An 18,071-nucleotide genomic window follows, 5' to 3' on the forward strand; every position below is an offset into this window, starting at 1 on the left:
CGGTATATATTCATTGCATGCATGGCAAAGTGGAGCACATGGTAGTTAACTATTTACTTCAAGTTACACAGCCTCTGACAGGTAAAGTCCAGACTAAATACAGCCTTCCGATTTCACGTCTCCCAGCCTTTCTAGTTTACTCTCTTCTACTTTATTCTCTTTTTTTTGTTTGTTTGTTTCAATACACATGCAATGTGAGAGGTTTCTATTTTGCACGTTGACTGCGCTTAGTTTCAGGATAGTACACGAATTTTTCTCAGTATAGGTATTCCCTTTGGCTGTTGGTTGTTTGGAAAAACAGTTTGATGATTCCTTTTTGTTAAGAAACAGGAGGCATTGGGGCCAGTATAGTCGGGGGACTATTGGCTCAAATAGAAATGTTTATATTTGAGTCAAACATTTGTTGAATAAACCAGATTGGGACATTGGCTTTTCTGGAATTTATGGAATAATATGTTGGAGTATTTTTCTTTGAGAAACAGGCAAAAAATGACTACTCTAAAAATTCTCAATCATGTATCAAGTGATAGTTTGAACATTTTCTAAGATAATGTTATATAAACATTATTTTACATTTTTTCTAAACTCTGCTCCGTATTTAGGTATTTGAAATTTAGCATATCTGGTCTGTAGCCTGCTTGCTTTTTTTTTTTTTTTTCCCAGATGTTTGGCACTACTAAATGATTAAATTATGACTTTAAGAACTCCTCATTCTCCATCCCCTCACCCCAGTATCAACATGCTTGATTTTCAGTTAACAATTTCTACAGAATAATTGATTAACTTTTGTTTTTCATTGACTGTTCATTTTAATAAAATTATTTTCCTTATCGAAGTAAAAATGTGCCTAATTATTAAATAGTATCTCTGCTATTTGAGACACTCTGTAGACATGAATGAGGCACACCTGTTAGGCATTTTATGAATATTTGAGGTGATTCCAAAAACGGGATAAATCTTGTCACTAATCTTTCATTTGACAAGCTTTAAAACACAAATAAAATCAATGGTATTTTTGAAAGAATAAACTTACTTTAAAATTAAGTTCTATTTTCTGTTTATTAAAAAAAATTAATTTAGATATTTAAATACGGTTTGTAAAGCCCAAGGATGATCAAATATAAGCAAGGCAATTGAGTGGAAAGCTTTTTTCTTAGCAACTTAAACAGTGTTTATTTGGAGTTCATTTCAAATAGAGGGGAACCAAATTGGGTTATCTTATATTCTCAGTGCGGAATTATCACACATAGCTTTTGATTTTTTAAAATGTGAATGATGCCATAGAAATTATAGGAGAAAGTATAATTCTGTTGAAGTTGTGACAGCAGAGAGTGAAAGAGGAAAGACATGAGATTTACATGGGTCTATGTACTTGACGGGATGTTTCTAAGTCAGGGAGGAAGCTTGGACCTTCTAGGCATTAACAGAAAATTATTTCTCCCAGTAAAGGTCCAGAAAGTTTTCCTATTATATCCTGAATTTGCTTACTATAACCTTCTCTAAATTTGCTGCTATTGCTGATCAGGAGTTGGTTTGGAATGACTGTGATTAGGATCCATTCTGATGAAGGGCTGTTGAAAGCCAGAAGTAAAAAAGGATTTTGAGTTCCACATCTCTTACTTCTTCAACCTCAATCTCTACTGAGCCCTATTATCCACTTCTCTGCAATTCCCCTGGTCCCTGTACACACACACACACACACACACACACACACACACACACACACGATTCTTTCAAGTTTTTTATTTTTCTGCTTTATAAAATAACTGCATCATGTGGAATTCCATATTAAAACGTTGCAGCCACATTTAGGTAGATAATTTCTGATTCCAACCCCAGAGAGGCAGGACTGAGCAGGAAGTTCTTCCTGAATCCAGTAAGAGTGAACAGTTTGCTCCTTTAATCATTTCTTGTTTATTTAGATTGACACACACACACATCGAACATTTTATACATTACACTGTATAATGCACAAACATTTTTACGTTGTTCATAGTCTAAGTGCGTATAAACTTGTGAACTTGTGGCATTGTGCTATATGTTACAAATAAATAAGGCATGGTAATAGGGTATTATAAAGGTAGGTTTCATAATACATGTTGTGTTATGCATGGTAGAGTTATATCTTACCTGTGGATAAATAATAAAATAAGTCATATATACTAAAAATTATCCCTGAGAATTTATTATGTTAGCATCATATTCATGTTGTGATTGGCATGGTATTCTGTAAGACTGGCACAGTAATTTTTTTTCTCTCAAACATTGGGATGTATCCTTGTTAATTCAACTGCACACCAGATGAAATAGTTTATATTCAGGGACAATTTTGTTCAAACTATGCAGCTTTAAACATCAAAAATTCACTCAGTGTGAGGAAGTTTTACATCTGAGGGCAGAGCCTCTGTCTTCTTTAGTGAGTGGGAGGTTGGTGGTATTACTTGCACAGTCTAAAGTTTCTCTGTGACATAAAGTTGAATTCACCCACTCCAAACATCAATACGGAGCCATGTCCAGGTGTTACAGTTGTTCTTTGGAGGAGAGCTGTGCATCGTTTCCTCTGTGCTCTCCCATCTGCTAGTCTCTGTGGCCTCAGGGAAGAACTGAGGAGTAACCTGGGGAGGGAATCTTAGTTCCCATTCCATAGATGATGCACCTAGTGCTGGAGTGCTTGTTCATGGCTCATTCCAAATCACAGGTGGTATATCTGGGACTGGGAGTTGGGCTTTTAAGAGATTATTATTTTACTAACTTACCCAATTTTAAAACCAATGAAACACTGAATAAAAATGCTTCAAAACACAAATTAAAGCAAAATAGTCAAATAGAAAAAATGTTTAGAAAATATCTTTTGCGTTTCATGTTTAACTCTATGGACTATTTTACAATTTGTGGACATATTATTACTTTATTCTGGCCTACATAATACATTAAAACACATAAGGATGGTCTCTCATCATTGTTACTGGTGCTTACTAAGTCCCCCGGTCAGCAGTAAGATTTTACTTTCAATATCTTATTTGCTCTCATATTGTGAAGTTTGGTAGGCACCAAAATGATTAGCCCAGTAAGGCAGAGACTGCTACTGTTTACTGTTCTTCCAGAACACACATTTCCCAGTGTTTCCTTTGGTACTCTGTGGCACATGACTGAGTTCTAGACAGGTTGGACACAACGCCAGGGCTACATTGTACCTTTTGCACATTCACTTTGTCCTTCTCTAGGCTAGATGCAGATGAGGATGAGGCTCCATCTAGGTGAGGAAGCTATAAGAAACATGCCTGTATTCCCAGCACTTTGGGAGGCCGAGGTGAGTGGTTCACCAGAGGTTAGGAGTTCGAGACTAGTCTGGCCAACATGGCGTCTCCACTAAAAATACAAAAATTAGCTGGGCATGGTAACAAATGTCTGTAATCCCAGCTACTTGGGAGGCTGAAGCACGAAAATCACTTGAGCCTGAGAGGCAGATATTGCACCATTGCACTCCAGCCTGGACAAGAGAGTGAGACTCTGTTTAAAAAAAAAAAAAAAAAAGTCAAGAAGTGGTTTCAAAATAATCAAGATGGAGAATATAAAAATGGATGGAGCTGGCCAGGCATGGTGCCTTTCACCTGTAATCCCAGCACTTTGGGAGGCCAAGGCAGGCAGATCATGAGGTCAGGAGATCAAGACCATCCCGGCCAACACGGTGAAACCATGTCTACTAAAAATACAAAAAAATTAGCTGGGCTTGGTGACGCATGCCTGTAGTCCCAGCTACTGGGGAGGCTGAGGCAGGAGAATTGCTGGAACCCGGAAGGTGGAGATTGCAGTGAGCCGAGATCGCGCCACTGCACCACAGCCTGGGTGACAGAGCAAGACTCCATCTCAATAAATAAATAAATAAATAAATAAAATGGATGGAGCTACAGTCAAGAAGGGGGCGAGGAGTACTGGCTCAGGCCTGTAATCCCAGCACTTTGGGAGGCTGAGGCAGGTGGATCACTTGAGGTCAGGAGTTTGAAACCAGCCTGGTCAACATGGCAAACCCCCATCTCTACTAAAAATGCAAAAACAGTTAGGCATAGTGGCAGGCACCTATAATCCCAGCAAAACATGGGTTTTAAATTTCTATTTTTGCTTAAACAATACCAAGTTTAGCTACGTTTTCTTTTTTACCAATAAACTGAGCTCCCCTCTCTTGATCGTTTATTAACTACACCTTTTCCCACCTACTCAGCTTTGACATAAACTTTGGTAATATCTTAATCAACAACATTAAGGTCAGGCACATATCTACATTTAAACTTGTTTTAAAAAGAATGAATTTCCTGAGACACACAAAGCTAGGAGGGACTTCATCAGAAACAAAGAGAAAATTGAATAGAAAGTGCAAAAGACAGCCAGCGTTACTTGTCTTTTTCTTTCCCTTCCTTCTGCAGTAGAGTCTCAAGAAGAAAATATCGGAATGTCCGTTCCTTTAGTGGGAAATGAACTAGCAAATATGTTATGGTCATGAATTCAATGAATCTTATGATTATATCTGCATGTTTCTCATTGAAAAATAAATATACATTATACATTTAAATTCTCTTAAGCAAACTTGCCACGTAGAATATTTTAGAGTGAAACAAATAAAACTTGCACTTTAAGAGACACCCTTATAGCAACTCCATTTCTGCCCCATTGCATTTAGAATTAGAAGTAAATCAAAGACAGACCAATGCTATGTTAGGAAATCAGTTACATGCTGAGCATAGAGAGATGAATCAGGTATTCATTGAGAAATTGACATATAAAGTAGATATCTGGCAAAGTATTATTTTAGGCAGGTGTAATGGTCAATGCAAAACCCCCGGGGTGACAGTTTCAGCAGACTGGAGAAACAGTAAGGGATACTGTACTGAGTGAACGGAGTGAGGGATCGAGTCAAAGGAGGTGCAGAGTTGGAACAAGGAGCAAGATCATGTTGGATGTTGTAGAACACTGTGAAACTTGGGGTTTTTCTCTGCATGAAATGGAGTACAGGGATTTAAAACAGAGTCTGACTTACGTGATCCTGCCTGCTGTGTTGAGAACAAAGGTGTGAGACAATGGATGAAGTAGGAATCCAGTGGGAGGGACTTTCTGTAAATGAAGGTAATAGACAATGGTTTCTGAAGTCGAGGAGATTCATTCTATCAGGGCAGTGATACATGGGGTGATTGTGTATGTGTCATATATACCACAGCAGACATACTTGACTTTAAAAATTTTTTAAGCCTTTGCTTGGCAAAAGATATGTTGTACAAATCAGTAGACTGATAGTAGATTATGAAAAATACAGTTAAATGCAAGTAAAAGGAGGAATTCATATTCATTCTGTTCTAACATTTTATAAGAATTGAGGCAACTATTCCCTAGAAAATGGGGAAAAGACATAAATAGGTAAGCACAGGAAAACAAACGCAAACCGTTTACAATTTTATGAAAAGGTGTTGAAGCTCCTTATTAGTGAGTGGAATGGTATTTAGAAATGCTAGAAGAAAGAACGATGTTTCAGACAATGCTTATGGAAATGTGACTTATTACAGGCTTTGAGAAAACCATTTGACCATATATACTGACTTGAAAGATGACTTTCTGGAAATTTATTTTATTAAAATAAAACTAGTGGCATATAAACACATATGCATAATAACCATTATTTTAGCACCACTTTTGATGAGAAAAATAGAAAAATAATGAATCCCTAGTAATGTGAAGTGGTTAAATTTATAATATAACTATAATGCAGGATATTGGAGATGTTTTAATTAAATATTGTTAAATGACAGAAGCAAGAGGTCAAAAATATTTCTTTATAAATCAAGGGCATGGCCCCATAAATGAATTTGATTATATGGCCAAATAATAATATATGAGAGGATGAGTGCTAGGTTATGAACATGGATAACTGTGGGTGATGAATGGAGGGGAGCCACAAAGGGGGAGGCAGTGTTGAGTAAAAAGAAGCAAAGAGATTTGTTTTAAAGATTACAAAGTATTATGCTTCTGTGATAATGTGTGTCTCTGTTAAAATTATCAACATGCCAGAGACTGTGTGTGCACGTGACGTATTTTTAAGAAGTATTTCAAATAAATCACTAATTATATGAGAGCAATTGGACCTACAAGGCAAGAAACAAACAGGAGAAAGAGGAGGAAAATGTTTCCTACATCTTTATCAGATATATGATTTACAAATATCCCTCCCATTCTGGGCAGTTATCTTTTCCCTCTCTTGATGGTGTCAATTAAATCTGAAAAGTCTCAATTTTGTTGAAGTCCAATTTAGTTATCTATTTATCTTTGTCACATGTACTTTAGATATCATATCTAAGAAGCCATTGTCTAATCCAAGGTCACAAAGATTTACTCCAATGTTTTCTTTTAGAAAGTTTATGATATTACTTTCTACCTTCATATCATATGACTTATTTTAAGCTAATTTTGTTTGTGTTGTGAGATAAATATCCAAATTATTCTTTGAATGTGGATATCCAGTCGTTCTGGCTTTGTCAAAATGACCATTTTCTCTGCCTTAATTGTCCTGGCATCCTTGTTGAAAATCAAGTTATGATAATGTGGGTTTATTTTTGGACTCCCAATCTCAATCTATCCATCTGTCATTATCTCTTTCTCTCTCTCTCTGCATCTTTCCTTCTTTCTTTCTCTCTTTCTTTCTCTCTCTTTCTTTCTTTCTTTTCTTTTTCTTTCCTTCCTTCTCTTTTTCTTTCTTTCTCCTATCTATATAGACATATGCAAACATATCTGTCATGTATTTAAATGCATCCCATTTGTCTCTCCAAGTTCTATGTCTTTGGTTTTATTTCACATGTTATTTGCATGAGTTATTTTCAACACTTGCATCACTTATTTCAGATTTTTTATTCTTACTGGTTAAGAGTTAAAAAGACCAGGATGAGAGTGGTGGTGGAATGCTTTCAAGTTACTATTTCATTGTTTTAATCACCCATAAGAAGAAGACTGAAGAAAGGTCAGAAAGAGGAAGAACCTTTAAACTTTTTCTCTGTTTTATCTACTCTTCTAAGTAACTGCTTCCTTTAGCAATTAACACTCCTTTAAAGAACTAAAATGTTTCTCATAGTGACAGAGGGAAAAATAAAGTGTGAATGAAAAATAATTACCAAGCTTTTCTTCCACTATATTACAATCGATACTATTTTCTGCAGATTTAACAATTAGATGGATATATGTCAAGGATCTTAATTTAATTTTCAAATATTTTCTTCAGAGCTTTATATTTCTTTGAGCCACTTTATTCTTTTAATTTGTTCAAATCTTGTCTAAATCAAAAGTTCCCATCAGGTAGAGCTGTTTACCTAGATTACCACTGAAACATTAGTTTGCAAATGAGAATATTTCCACTTTGTGTTAGTGACCTACTTAGACCACAAAACTATGTTCCTTAATTCACAGGGAGGATTGGCATAGATTTATTTTTCACACTAGTAGTTTTGCGACAAAATATAACTCTTATTTTTATGGCAATGGAAATTTGTAAGAAGACTTTCCTCTGAAAACCCAGTGTTTCTTTGGTGCTTTGCCATGAGTTATGCTCTAAACTGTGTAGAGAATTTATGATCCAGCAAATGTTCAGAAGCAAACACATTCATCCGATAAGTGATTGGTACCACAATAGGGTAAACTCCAGGCACTGCACTGCTCTTCTAGTAATACACACACTGCCACATTGTAGGATTTGCTAGGATATATTCTGCGTTGTAACATCCATAAAAGTAATTATTCATTGCCTTTATACACAGAATGTTCATACTTTGATCTCTTCAGAAACTTCAAGGTGTGCAAGTTTTGAGGAAAGAAAGGGAAGCACTCAAACATGGCCACTTGGTTTTGGGCATGTGAGAAATGTGGAAAAGATTACAGAGATTTTCAGCCAGATAATATAGTTTCCATAAATATTTAAGGAGGTACTAGGATATACTCTGCAGTGTACTTAGCACCAGGAGCAAAGTAATAACTGAGGGAGAAGTCATCTTTTTCCTTACAGAACTTAAAATTTTAGGGGAAAATAGGACTTAAAGGAAGAAAATTTCTGATAAGTGTTATGATGGAGGATTTATTAAAGTCATGAAAATATAAATAATAAGAACAGACATTCTATGACTATTTACCATTGCCAGACAGTGTTCTAACCATTTGCTAGTATTTTATTTAGGTGTCTAAACAACCCAGTGAAAGAGTTGCTATTATGACCATCTGTATTTTAGAAATTTTAAACCTGATCACAGAATGTTTAAGTAACTGTCCCAGTTAGTTTTTACATTTAAACTCCCAGAAGGGTGGTGCTGGGTGCAGTGGCTCACGCCTGTAATTCTAGCACTTTAGAAGGCCAAGGTGGGTAGATTGTTTTGAAACCAGGGGTTCAAGACCAGCTTGAGCAAAATGGTGTAAACCCCGTCTCTACTAAAAATACAAAAACTAGCTTGTCATGGTGGCATGCACCTATGGTCGCAGCTACTTAGTTGGGAGACTGAGGTGGAAGAATTGATTGATCTTGGGAGATAGAGGTTGCAATGAGCTGAGATCATGCCACTGTACTCCAGCCTGAGGGACAGAGCCAGACCCTGTCTAAGATACAAAATCAAAAACAAACAAACAAACAAACCCAGAAGGATCTTCAAGTAGAAATTTCTAGTAGTTGTTTCGAGTAAAAAATTTTGAAGGAAGAAGAAAATTAAAAATTGACATATCCCATGAGAAATGCAACTGAAGTGAATTACTGCAATTCTTGAAAATTTTTAGATAAAAAAATAGAAAGCATAGAGGTAGAATCTGTGGAAAATTTTCATTTAGCAATTGGGAAGAAATAAGTCAAGCAATAGAATTCCCATAAGATATAAAGATGGGGAGATGGGAGTTTACTTTTGGCTCTGCCTCGGAAGATGTACAAGCCCAAGGGTAAAGGGAAAACTTGAGTAAAATTGTGAGTCCCTTAGAAACTAAAAATCATGGTCAAGGGTGTAAATACAATCCCCTCATTTCCCTTTTACACTTAGAATCTGTTCTCTGGGGAACAGACTGAGCAAGCTTCTACCCCGTTTATAACCATGTGTGTCATATCATTAAACTCACATACAGTTTAATGACTTAAAAAGTGGGGAATGTGATAATGATAAAGAATGTTTCTCTTTTTTGTGAGAGGACTCAACGTCATAATCAGAAATTATGATCTTTACTTCATGAAGATTTTCAGGGCATATCAGAAATTAAGTCTGAACTGCCTCCTTTCAGTATCAGAGGAACGAAAGTCTCAGGACTTGAAATTGTCCTTCCAGGACCACAGTGGCAAATAAGCATAAGGAAGAACCAAACTTTTCTGGCCAAAGGAGGGTGAGTTTCTGAATTCCATGTATATTAAGGTCCTCTTTGTTTTGAGATGGAAGTTCAGGGATCTAAGATAGGCCCTTTCTTTCCCATTTTATACAATCTTGAGATGCAAGTGAAGCTATAGAAGAATCTGTAAAGGGAGGAGCAGCGACATTAGTGGCCAATAGCTGTAGTATCTTATCAGTAACTTCCCTCTCCCTGGAGAGAACCCTGTCTGTTCTAGATGTAGGGCTTTGGTTCTGTGACTTGGGTTGGTGACTTAACCTCTCCTAGACTCTGGTGTCTTGCTCACGAATTAGAAACAATGTTTTGGTTTTCACCACACCGGAGTTTAATCTGCATTGGAGGGGGGCACCAGGTTGGTGGGGTCTCCTCCTCGAATTTTACTGTTGAGGGGAGGACTCAAGTGAATGAAGAAATGATGAGATGAGTGAGTACCGTTTTGTCCTGCTCCACTCTTCTTCCTTATCCCTTGGTCTTTTCAGCAGTCATGTTTGTGTATGGTAGCATTGGCTTTCATGTTGTAGGCTAAGTTGGTGCTATTCTTTCCTAATTTAGCTTAGTAAGACTAGAAAGGGGAAGTCAGCGTCACCCAGTATCATGGTGGTGGTAAAGGCTGATTATGTGATTCCAGGTTGGGCTAGACTCAGATAACCCACGCAATATTCCATGCCTTTGGAGAAAATACTGTGGAAGTTCTGAGTTGTCCTCTAATGCACCCCCTTTCTCCTGTGTCCACAGCTTCCCGTAGAGAAAAATGGCTCCTGGAAATGGCTCTTTTGTGACTGAATTCATTCTGGTGGGGTTAACAGACCAGCCAGATCTCCAACTACCCCTGTTCTTCCTGTTTCTAGTAAAGTATGTTATCACTGCGTTGGGAAATTTGGGCTTGATAGCTGTAATTGGGCTGAACTCACAGCTTCACACCCCCATGTACTTTTTCCTTTTTAACTTGTCCTTCATAGACCTCTTGTTTTTCTTCTGTGTTTACACCCAAAATGCTTATGAACTTCGTATCAGAGAAGAATATTATCTCTTACAAGGGATGCATGATTCAGCTTTTCTTTTTTGGTTGTTTTTCATTTCTGAATGTTATGTGCTGACCTCAATGGCCTATGATCGCTGTAACCCACTTCTGTATCACCTTGCCATGTTCCCTACAATGTGCTCCAGCCTTATGCTTGGTTCGTACTTGATGGCTGTCTCTGGGGCCATGGCCCACACTGGATGCATGCTGAGGCTGACCTTCTGTGAGGCAAAAGCCATCAATCACTATTTCTGTGATGTCCTCCCTCTGCCCCAGGCCTCCTGCACTAGCACCTTCATCAGTGAGCTGGTGGTTTTCATTGTGGTGGGCATCAACATCATTGTGCCCACTGTCACCATCTTTATCTCTTATGGTTTCATCCTCTCCGGTATTTCCCATATCAGCTCCAAGGAGGGCAGATACAAAGTCTTCAGCACCCACAGTTCCCACATAATTGCTGTTTCTCTGTTCTTTGGATCAGGTGCATTTACGTATCTCAATCCATCTTCTGCTGGGTCCATGGATGAGAGAAAAATCTCTTCTGTCTTTTATACCAATGTTGTTCCCATGCTGAACCCCTTAATCTATAGCTTGAGGAACAAAGATGTTAACTTTGCCCTCAGAAAAGCCATAAGTAGGAGAAAATGTTGATCTGAAGTAGTATCTCTCTGTGTATTACTTACAGGGCAGGAAGTCTCTGGATTTTATTATAATAATTTAAGAAGGGATATTTTTTACTTTTACTTCTTATCATGGTGATGGTTAGTTGAGTATCCTCTCAATTTGCCTTCAATGTTTTTAATAATAGGTTTTCTTCCTCCCCATTATGTGTACATTTTTCTCCTCTTTCATCATTTTTTCCTGCTTAATAGTAAAGTTAAGGAAATTTTTATTTTTATTCTTTTCATTAACAGTATGGACTTTCTTGTTTTCTCCTGGAAAAGATGAATAGTTTTATAAACAAACAAGTGAAGTAAAACTCGGATGACAGTGTGCCACTGGTGGCTACTGGTAATGTGTCACTGCAAACATGAATCACACAACCTGTCCACACTCTTGTTTCTTCATCTTCCACTGGGCCGTATCATATATCCTTCAAATGCCAGTTTTTCTAAGATACACAGGTTCTACAAGGCCTGTCAAATGCAACCCAGTTTGCAGTTGTAAATACTATGTATTAAACTTCTTTTGGCATACATTTTATTCATCTTTGTACAACCAGCGTAGCTCATGGCACATGACCAATATAATTTTTTTGCATGGAAAATATGTTGAAGCTCAGAAGGGTTAATGATTTTCTTAAAATTATACAGACTCTTCATAAAAAAAGTCTAGAATAAACTAATAGCCTCCTGATTTTAATTCTACTATTCTTTCTGGTATACTTTCTGCTTACTTTATTTTATTATATTTATTCACTAAGCATTGAATATTAAATGAGAAAACATTCCTTTTAGATAGTTGAGTATGCTTTGTTTCTAGACTTATATAAATTCCTTTCAGGATGGCTGTTGCTTTATTTGTTTGTTCTGGAAAAGAGCTTTATTTTTCTTTTTACTTTAAAAGAGGAGTCCTGTTGAGGTAGGTTAGGTGAGAGAAAATTGGTTCACGTAGAAACTTGAATTTTTTTTTTTTACAAGATTTAAAGAAAAAAACTTGAAATATTTTGACACACATATAATTCAGACAATAGGGGCATGAAGGAGACAGAAGCCCTACAACATGTCATTAAGCCAGGATTCAAAGAGACACACAGCCATGAAGTAGGAGGTGCCTCTGTAGAGGACTGTAAATGAGGATTTAGAAACCACATTTCAATCTGAATTTGTATCTGTTGCATAGACTGCTGTAATCATCCTTCAGTGTCGTAAAATTTGATAAAGGTATAATCCACAATGAGCATATATTAATGCTGTTTTAGGAGTGAATATGAAAACACATGGCTACATTTGTAGGGAGCCAGGAGAAGAAAGAACAGAAACTTCAGGAAAAAATTGTGAGTGGTGATTGAAACACAAGAAGAAGGAATTTAGAATGTAAAAGGAAATGGAAGCTCCTACCTATGATGCTGTTCTCTAAATTTGAAGGCCCTAAACATATTTTGGGGATCACAGAATTTTTCTGAGTATGATGCAGGAAGGCTGAAGTTATCTGATATTAAAAAAAAGGTTAAACCTAAGGGCTGGAGGATTGGAAACAACTAAATCACTCTTTTTTTTTTTTTTTTTTTTGGCTTTCATTTGCCATTTTCACCTGGATTTTAAGGTACTAAAACCTTATATTGCAGTTGCAAACGCAATGACATTTTGGAGGAAATGTTTGATGAATAAACTAAATAATTACCATTTATTTTCTAGAATAGGACGTTGCATTAGTTTCTTCTGGAAAAACAGGCAAGAGATGACTGCTCTTAAAATCCTGTCATTTGTAACAATATGGATGAAACTGGAGGTCACTATGTTAAGTGAAATAAGCCAGGCACAAAAAGACAAACTTCACGTGCTCTCATTTATTTGTGGGATCTGAAAATCACAACAATTGAACTCATAGGATATAGAGAGTAGAAAGATGCTACTGATGCTCAGGATTAGGTTTAGAATGAGTGTGATTGGGTGCACTACGGTGGTTAAGAGCTGACAAAAATTAATGGGAGTTTTGAGTTCTACATCCCCATACTTCTTCAAGTTGCGGTGTCAATTGAAGCCCACCCTGCATTCCCCTTTACAGAGACTTCTTGCACTGCACACAGGCACACATATACAGTAAGCATTTTGTACTCACTAATGTCTAGAAACTTGTTGCAATGTGCTGTATGCCACCAACATAAATAAGGCACTCTAAGGAGGAAGATATAAAGGTAGGTTTTCATAAAACAACAGAGAATTAGATCCTACATGTAGGTAGACTCTAAAGTAGTCTTATATAGTAGAAATTATTCCTGAAAATGGATTGTTTTGGCATCACGTTGATGATCAGACTTGCATGGTATTTTTCCATAACTCTAGCACAGTCTTCCCTCTAGAATTTAGAATATTTCACTGTTAATTCAGCTCTGTACTAGAGGAAGTAGTTTATAGTTAAGGCCATGTTATAGAAAATATGCACCTTGAAACATTAAAATCTTGCTCAGTATAAGGAGATTTTATATCTGAGACCGAGCCTATGCCTTCCTCAGTGAGGGGGATGCTGTTGGAATCACTTACATTGTTTAAAGACTCTTTGACATAGAGTTCGATTAACTCACTGCAAACATCAGTATAGAGACATGTGCAGGTATTATAGCTGCTCTTTGGAGGAGAGTTGTTCAGTGTCCTCTGTGCTGCCCCATTGTCAGTCTCTATGCTCCCCATTGAAGAACTGAAAGGTAAAAAAGGGAAGAAATCTTAGATCTCATTTCATATGATGGGATGGTGCTCAGAGACGTTCATGGCTTGTTCCAAACCACAACTTATAAGATGTAGAGCTGAGACTAACACCTGAGTATTTGACTCTAAATTTAACAGGGTTTATTTTTCAATTATATGAAATTTCTCTACTTTTAAAAATTGGTGAAAAATGAACAATAACTGCATTAAATAAGTGCATCGGAATACAAATAACAGTAAAATACTCAAATAAGGAAAATGTTTTACATTTTATGTTATATAGCTCTATTGGATAATTTAGAATGTATGATTCTATTCTTGTTTTCTACCAGCTTATACCATAAATAGAAATACATAAGGGTGGCCTAAAGTAATGATTATTGTTTTAGTTGCTTACAAACTCCCAGGGTCATCTGCAAGTTCCTATGTTCAAGATCTTATTTAATTTCATCTCAGTGATAATTGTTAGGCACCATTATGATTAGCCCAGTCTGGCAGAAATTGCTGCTATTCACTCTACTTTCAGAACACACATTTCCCAGTTTTTCCTGCAGTGCATTATAGTATGTGACTCATGAACACCATTCCAGGTAAGAATGTGCCCTTTTCATAATGTTTTTGTCCTTCTGTAGGCCGGATGCAAAGGCTAAGTCCCTAGTTAGGTGACAAAGCTATAAAGAAAGTCAGGAAGCGATTGCAATCAAATATAGAGAAAGAGTGGGAGAATGTTGGTAGTGAAATCAAGTAGGAGCACATTGAGGGGTTTGAGATACTGGTAGTGTTCTATATGTATACCTGCATGGTGGTTATGAGCTGTTCATTTTATGTAATTGGTAAATGTGTATATTTTATATGCCTTATGCATGTATTTATGCTAAACTTAACAATAAATTGAGGCTACAAATCTTTGATAGCATTCTACTTAAACTGAACATTAAGCTAATCCATAAGCAAACACTGAAATTAATGCCCAATATACACAAACAGCCTTGGTACAGAACACATTGCATAGAAGAAGATCAGTAGAAGTAGCATAACACAGCAGAGTAATCCGGGCCCAAACAGGACAGAGACTATTCCCTTTACTAACCCAATGAAGAATTTCCACTAGTGTCTGTGGGAAGAAGAAAGTCAGTGTACAATCCCTTGTATAGATTTGTAGTAGGTTAGATGTCATTATGTTTAAGTTAATGGCATATTAACAACGGTAGAATTCTTATTCCCTATTATGTAATTTCATTTTCTTCACCTTTTCTGAATTCTTGATAAAGATTTTTCTTAACAAACTTATCCATGCACTATTTTTGACAGATTTGTGATGACAATAATAAAGGATATAGAAATATAGGAGTATTTAGGCCTATGGAACACACCGTGCTTTGAAAGCTAGACTTGTTACAAAACACAATGACTGAATCAGAACTGGGTATCACAAATTATAATTCAAGTTGAGAGATTATTCAGCAGTAACTTTGTGTTGAGTCCCAGAATACTGAGTTAGAGCATTTTCCTATTTCACCTCCCTAGAGAAGCATTGCTCCTGGAGTAGGATATCCCTGAATTTGAAGGCGGAAAGCAGGTTGATTCAGTTAAGAAAAGTGGAGATTGGCCTTCGCATATATATATTCATAATACAATCATTGTAAATTAAAAAAAAAAATTTTAAAATGTTCCTGTGATACAGGAACAGAAAACCAAACACTGCATGTTCTCACTCATAAGTGGAAGCTGAACAATGAGAACACATGGACACAGGGAGGGGGACATCACACACCGGGGCCTGTCAGAGGGTGGGGGGCTAGGGGAGGGATAGCATCAGGAGAAATACTTAAAAGAGATGACAGGTTGGTGGGTGCAGTAAATCACCATGGCACGTGTATACCTATGTAACAAACCTGCACGTTCTGCACATGTATCCCAGAATTTAAAGTATAATTTTAAAAAGGTAAAATATATATATATATATATATATGTAATATATATAAGATTAATATCCAGTATGGTTTAAATAAAAAGTGAGATAATAGTATCACTGAAAATGGGAGATTCCGGAGTCTATTGAAGGATTGCACAGTAAGTTGCAGCCAATTTCAGCTCTTAGCACAGCAGCAGCTACACGTACTCCGCCATCCAGCCCCCTGGCAGCCAGCCATGCTAATGTTCCAGGAACAGCTTGCACAGAGCTTGAGAAAGCCGGAGTAGGGAAAAAGGACACCGCACTCTGCTCTGCTTGCTGCTCTAACTATAGATGTGCAAACAAGACTTTGGCCATTTTTGTTGCACCTCTTACCCTGTTGCAAGCCCCTCCCTCACTGGCTTAGGTGACTTCCGGGGATTTAAAGATTAGTGGTCTTTTCCCTTTTTCATTTTTCTCTTTTCACCTTTTATGAGCCAGATACCACAAACGAGGACATGCAAAAGCAACTGTATATAAAGGGGAAATCTGAAAGTCATTGTGCATGCCAGAAAAAGTCGTAGGCTTAAAAAAGAACTGAGAGGACATTTGGTTTACTCCTCAGACTGATGTTTGATACGGGAAGCCTACAGCAATTCAAAAAACTAAAAACAAAAAATAAAAGCAAAAAAAATAGCGAACCCTGGTAAAAGGAAGAATCTGGCTTCTAGATTTACTACACTATTAGATTCATATGCCCATTTTTCAACAAAAAATACAAGGTATACAAAGAAACAGGAATATAAGGCCCATTAAATGGAATAAATAAACAGAAACCGTCACTGAGAAAGATCTCATGAGAGATCTACTAGACAAGTCTTTCCAACAACTGTCTTAAAGATGTTCGAAGAATGTAAGGAAAATTAAAGAAACTCAGTAAGTCAATAAAATGATGTATGAATGAAATAGAAATAAAGAGAAAACCAAAAAGAAACAAAAAATCTGAAGTTTAAAAGTACAAATAAATGAAATTTAAAAATTACTAATGGTATCAAAAGGCAGAAGAAAGAATTCGTGAACTTGAAGACAGGTCAATAAAAATTACTGAGTCTGAGAAACAGAAAGCAGAATTATTTACAATACATAAAACATGGAAACAACTCAGATGTCTTTTGACTGATAAATAAATAATCAAAATGTGGTATATACATACAATAAAGTATTATTCAGCCCTACAAAGAAAGGAAATTCTGACGTATGTTACAACAGGGTTGAACCTGGAGGATATTGTGCTACATGAAATGTCAGTCACAAAAGGACAAATGTTGTATGATTCCACTCATTTGAGGTGGAGTAGTCAAAATCATAACATAGAAAGTAGAGTTATGAGTGTCAAGATCTGAGGGAAGGAGAGAATGTGGAGTTATTGTTTAATGGATAAAGAATTTCAGTTTTACAAGAGGAATAGAATCCTTGAGATAGATATAATGACAGTAGCACATTACAAGTGTATTTAATACCACTGAATTGTATGCTTAAAATATTGAAAATGGTAGATTTTTTTTATATTTCATCACAGTAAAAATGGGAAAAAATAAACTGGTTTGTTCTAAAAGATTATATAGTATTACAGATAGTACGATTATAAATGTCATAATGTTAAAATTACATGTGTGTAGGTGTCATGTGTCAGCATGTAATATATTTTTGGAGAAGTATTTCAAATAAGGCATTAGTCCTGTGTTAGGTACTTCAATTAAAAGACCAAAAAGCACTATGAGAAAGAAGAGCGAAGAGAAGTTTTCTACCTCATCTGCCCTGGGGGAAATGTGCAATCTCTGATACAAAATTTTGAGTGGAGTACTGTCTCCAAATATATCAGGATCAAAACATCTTCATCCATGTATAAAAATTCCATTACTCCGTCTTATCAGATTTGAATTAGGTAGGGGCTTTGGGAAGCCTCTATATCAAGCCCCTGATAGCTTGAAGCATAGAATAAAGTTTACATGATGTTATCTGTCATTACTTCAAAAACTGAGTGCTGTTTGATTTTTGTTTTGTAGTTTAATGATGACTTTTGGGCAAAATTATGATAAAAATCCTAACTTTCTGGACTTCCCACCATACTCAGACGCTCATAAAAGAAAGCAGGGTAGGGTGGCTGTCCCTAAGCAGGGCTCTCCAGTCACAGGTAATGCTTTCTAACACCCCGCACATAACTTTGAAGGTATGTAACAGTTTGAACCCAGCCACCTTTTTTTTTTCCCATTTATTTATTTTATTGCATTTTAGGTTTTGGGGTACATGTGAAGAACATGCAAGATTGTTGCATAGGTACACACGTCCAACCACCCTTTTTGCATCTAAAGATGGTCATCTATCTCACAACTACTTAGAGGTGTTGGAGAAC

The 18,071-nt window shown here is 36.6% G+C and overlaps 1 pseudogene; it reads left to right on the forward strand.

Annotated features, from left to right (window-relative positions):
- Window positions 1-10,129: 10,129 nt before the first annotated feature.
- LOC108309067 lies at window positions 10,130-11,225 on the forward strand (annotated as a pseudogene).
- The last annotated feature ends 6,846 nt before the right edge of the window (window positions 11,226-18,071 follow it).

The sequence above is a fragment of the Cebus imitator genome, unplaced genomic scaffold (assembly GCF_001604975.1).
Source record: "Cebus imitator isolate Cc_AM_T3 unplaced genomic scaffold, Cebus_imitator-1.0 Scaffold0, whole genome shotgun sequence".
NCBI lineage: Eukaryota > Metazoa > Chordata > Mammalia > Primates > Cebidae > Cebus > Cebus imitator.